The sequence below is a fragment of the Cricetulus griseus genome, chromosome 2, assembly GCF_003668045.3.
Source record: "Cricetulus griseus strain 17A/GY chromosome 2, alternate assembly CriGri-PICRH-1.0, whole genome shotgun sequence".
Taxonomy (NCBI): Eukaryota; Metazoa; Chordata; class Mammalia; order Rodentia; family Cricetidae; genus Cricetulus; species Cricetulus griseus.
Genome location: NC_048595.1, coordinates 23,389,051 through 23,394,281, shown reverse-complemented (window position 1 = coordinate 23,394,281; position 5,231 = coordinate 23,389,051).

Sequence of the window (5,231 nt, the reverse complement as noted above, 5' to 3'; positions counted from 1 at the left end):
GAGCTTGCTGGGAAAGACGAGGCCAAGGTGGCTTTGGAGTCGTGAGCGGGAACGAACTACGAGTCCCTTCATGCATTGCGGCGGGGCACAATTCCCGAGATGCCTCCCTTTTTAGGGTCTCTACCCGCTGCAGGTCTGAAATTCTGCAGTACAGTCTAGAGATTCCCGTCAGTATCCTTTCGAGTGCAGAAGCTGTGATTGGCGCTTGGCTGTTTGTTTCATACGCTTCTCCATTGATCCCTGTGGACGTGTATGACTGTTTCTAGGACCTCTGAGGACTCGAAGAGGGATAGAAGGCTGAGCTGGGAATTAGGAGACCTTTGTTCCACTCCTAAACCAGTAATTTGTCATGTGCCTGGCATTCTATCCCCCCCCCCATTCCAACAGAGGGGTTTTGTTTTTGTTTTGTTTTTGGAGACAGGGTTTCTCTGTGTAGCTTTGGAGCCTATCCTGGCACATCCTGGAGACCAGGCTGGCTTCGAACTCTCCTGCCTCTGCCTCCCAAGTGCTGGGATTAAAGACGTGCGCCACCAAAGCCCGGCGTCACTGTCTTCTCTTATTCTTTTTTTTTTTTTAAGATTTTATTTATTTATTATGTATACAACATTCTGCTTCCATGTATATCTACACATGAGAAGAGGGCACCAGATCTCATAGCAGATGGTTGTGAGCCACCATGTGGGTGCTGGGAATTGAACTCAGCACCTTTGGAAGAGCTCTTAACCTCTGAGCTATCTCTCTAGCCCCTGTCTTCTCTTCTTGTATCTAATAGCTTGGCCCTCATAATTACTCGGAGAAAGTACAGGATACTTTGTGATCTAGGAAATATAGGACAGTATGGAAAAGGCGAGATGGCTTTTTTAATTGCTTGCTGTCTGTTGGAGACAATGTTTCCTTATGTGTAGCCTTGGCTGACCTGGAGCTCCCTATGAGGATCAAACTGGTCTTGAACTAAAGACAAAGGCGACCATGCCCAGCTAAAGGTTATATAATCTAAGGCTGCATCAATATTGAGTGGTAATAGCAGATTCAAAGCCAGAAGCCTGACACCAGCACCCATCTTAACCACTTTCTTCCCAGAAGAAATAATCGCCGTCACAGGCTTTCTCTGAGGCAGTGTACTGGACACCTCTGTCATCACCAGCTTGGCAGTAGCTCTCTCAGGAAGGGATTGTAGCAGAGGGAGTTTGGCTTCCGGCAACTTGGTGAACTCCCACTCCATCACCGCTGCTCCACTTTCTGCAAAGTCTCTTGTGCTTGCACACGGGCTAAAGTTTTAAAAAGTAGGATTTTCTTGTCTTTGCTTTTCTTTATGATTAGGAATGCTTAGGCACAGACCCTTCAGAAGCAAACACCATTGTGATTTCAATTCTTTTGTTGTGTGGGATTGTTTTGTTTGAGAAAGTCTTGTTTTATGCTGGCTTACCTGGAACTCTCTTTGTAGATCAGGCTGTCCTCAGACTCACAAAGATCTGCCTGTATTACACCCCTGAGTGCTGGGATTAAAGGCATGTCTTAACCACCTGGAGACAAATCATTTTAACACTCAGCTCACAGGTCACTTTGAAAACCTGCACTTTGCCCTAGTTCCCTAGGTCTGTGTTACAGCATTTGCCATGAAGTGTTGAGATTACTGTTGGCCAAATGCTGCGGTCTCAGAGGCAAGAGTCAGGCTGCGAGTAGAGCATGTTGAAAATTTGTGCTAATTGAACAATATTTTAGGGTCTTTAGATGTTGACCATTTTCTGTAATAGCTCTGTCACACTGAGTAGTGTTCGGTCTGTTCAGATGTAATGTAATAGGCTATATAATAGGCTCAGTGGAAGAGCAGTTTTCTAGATTACACCCGAAGAAACACATGGGAAGTCTCAGGAGGCAGCATATAGATCAGGTCTCTACAAATTTTCTTACAAAGAGGATACTCTAGAGCAGTGGTTCTCAATCTTCCTGATGCTGTGCCTCGTGTTGTGGTGACCCCAACCAGAACATTATTTTTGTTGCTAGTTCATAATTTTAATTTTGCTACTGTTGTGAATCATAATGTAAATTCCTGTGTTTTCTGATGGTCTTAGGTGATGTGACCCCATGTGAAAGGGTTATTTGACCCCCAAAGGTGTTGATACCCACAGGTTGAGAACTGTTATTCGAGATAGAGAGTAAGAGTTTTTTGTCTGGAGAGATGGCTCACAGGTTAAGAACATTGACTGCTCTTCCAGAGGTCAAGAGTTTAATTCTCAGCAAACACGTGGTGCTTCACAAAGATCTGTAATGAGATCTGGTGCCCCTTTTGGTGTGCAGGCATGCATTTAGGCAGAACACTGTATACATAGTAACTAAATCTTTAAAAGAAGTTTTTTGGTGTACTCTCTGAACCCCAGCACAGAGGTACATGGACCTCTGTGAGTTGAAGGTCAGCCTGGTCTACATAGTGAGACCCTGTCTCAAAACAACAGCAAGAAAATCTTAAAGGAGCTGAAAGGATGCCCAGTATGCTTGCTGATCTTGCAGAGGACCAAGATTAGATTCACAGAATCCACATGAAGGTTATCAAGGCTCTAGACTCTAATTCCAGAGCATCTATCACCCTCTGCTGGCCACCAGGCGTGCACACAATGAGCTTACATACATACACAGGAAAACACTCCTACAATAAAAGTAATTTTTTGAGAAGGGTCTTTGGGCTAAAGAGAGAGCTTAGCAGTTAAGAGTGATTGGTGTAGCTGCCAGGCGGTGGTGGCGCAAGCCTTTGATCCCAGCACTCAGGAGGCAGAGGCAGGCGGATCTCTGTGATTTCGAGGCCAGCCTGGTCTATAGATCAAGCTACACAGAGAAACCCTGTCTCAAAAAACAAAACAAAACAAAACAGAAAAAGTGTGCTTGGTATGCAACAATGAGGACTGGAGTTTGGATCTCAGTGTCCAAGCTAGAGGCCGTCCTGTGCCTGGCTGTAACTCTAGCTCCTTGAGGTTGTCCTGGGTGGTACAGAGAGCAGAGTACTGCTGGGGTTTTTTGGCTTCCAGCTAGCCCAGAAAACTGAAGCCCTAAGTTCAGGGAGAGACTTTGTTTCCAAGGAATAGATACAGAGCCATAGAGGAGGACGTTAAGCACTCTTTTGGCCTCCATGCAACCATACATATTCCTGTATACTCATATAGACAAATATACCTACACATAAGTAAATAAATGCATGGGGGTGGGGAGAATTGACTAAGTGGGCCACCATGGTTGCCACACACCTTTGGAAGAAGGATGGAAAATTCAAGGTCAGTCTGGACAACCCAGTGAGCTTAAGGCTGGCCAGGGCATTTTGAGATAGGGTTTCTCTATGTAGTTCTGCCTGTTCTGGAATTTGATTTGTAGACTAGGCTGGCCTCGAACTCACAGAGATCCTCCCTGCCTCTGCCTCTTGAGTGCTGGGATTAAAGGTGTGTGCCACTACCTCCCAGCTTAAAAAAATTGTTTTAATGTATTTATTAAATTCATGTACATTGGAGTTTTGCCATGGGCATTTGACCCCCTGGAACTAGAGAAGACAGTTGTGAGCTGCCATGTGGGGCCTGGGAATTAACCTAGGTCCTCCTGAAGAGCAGCCAGTGCTCTTAACCACTGAGCCATCACTCCAGCCCCCTTAAAATTTTTTTCAAAGACTTGCTTTATTCCAAAAATTTTTTTATTCCATGTAATAAGTGTTTTGCAGGCATGTAGGTATGGGTACCATGGATGTGCCTTGTGCTTTTCTAGGCCAGAAGTATGTTAATAAGCTACAAGTACATACCTGTGTGTTATACACAAACCTAGTGAGTAAGAAAAGGTACTCATGGGAAGGAAGATATAGCGGGAAAGGTCAACAGTGGCCTGGAGGGGCCATCTTGTAGGCAAGGAATACAAGAGTTTTGGTTTCTGCCCAGCACTTGGGAGGCAGAAGCAGGCAGATCTCTGTGAGTTTGAGACCACCCTGGTCTACAGAGCAAGTGCCAGGATAGGCTCCAAAGCTACACAGAGAAACTCTGTCTCAAAAAACAAAACAAAAATACATAACTGCAATTTTGCTACTGTTATGAATCATAATGTAAATACCTGATATGCAGAACATCTGATGTGTGACTCCTGGGTTGTTTGACCCCTCAAAGGGATCTTGAACTAGACCCAAAGGTTGAGAACCACTGCCTTAGAAGTAAAGTTATATGTGGTTGTGAGCCACCTGGTGGGAGCTGAACTCTAGATCCTCTAAGTGATCTTAGCCACTGAGCTGTCTCTCCAGCTCCTCCCTGTTCCTTTTATTTTATTTTGTTCCTTTAATTTTATGCATATGGGCATTTTGGCTGCATGTATATCTGGGCATTATGTGTGTCCCTGGGCCTGTGGAGGCTATGAGATCCCTTGGAAGTGGAGTTATAGGTAGCTCTGAGCTGTTTCATGTGGGTGCTGGGAGCCAAACTTAGATCCTCTGGAAGAGCAGTAAGTGCTCTTAAACACTGAGCCATACCCGGCACTTCCTTGTTATTTTTTATTGAAGGTGTGCAAAGCAGTGTCTCACTCTATTGAGCCAACCAAGGAGGAAATAGGTAACATTATTTGGTTTAGTCTTGTAGTCAGCTAAGAGTTGTTCTAGGTGGACTAGAATTGAAGTAAGAAGGGGTTAAAACTGCATTTGTTGCCAGTTTACCTTCTTGTTTTACTGGCTTTGGGTCAGAAGAGTAAATCCAGCATTTAATGCTGTTCGGTGTACCTTTGGTTTTGCTAGTTTTGAGTTAGTGTAAAGCCTGTGTCAATGATTCATTTTTTAACTTTGCAGTTAAGTCACTGTCTTCGAATCTTTAGCATGACCTGAAATTGAAAGACCCCTAAGGGCCTCAGGATCCCCAAGGAGCCCCTAAGACTCAGAAACCAGACCAAGAGCTGCAAAAGCAAGAGGGTTTATTGAACGAATTCTCATTCAGGCGTCAGCAATATCGGGAAAGCTGCACACCCCAGCAAGGGTTACAGGCTCCTTATATAGGAAATAACCGCAGATCAGCATACAGGCAAGGGGCACAAAGTGATTGATTACAAAGTATGATCTCATGTTAGAGTGGTCACCCAGGTGTGACCTGCTTTTCTGCAAAGGAAAAACCACAGAATGTACCCTGGAAAGTCCTTGATTGTCTGTTGGCCAGCCAGGTGTGACCCAAAGAGGGTTGTCTTGGCAATTGCCCCCGTCTAAACCATAGGATGTGCCCGGGGTTGGGGTC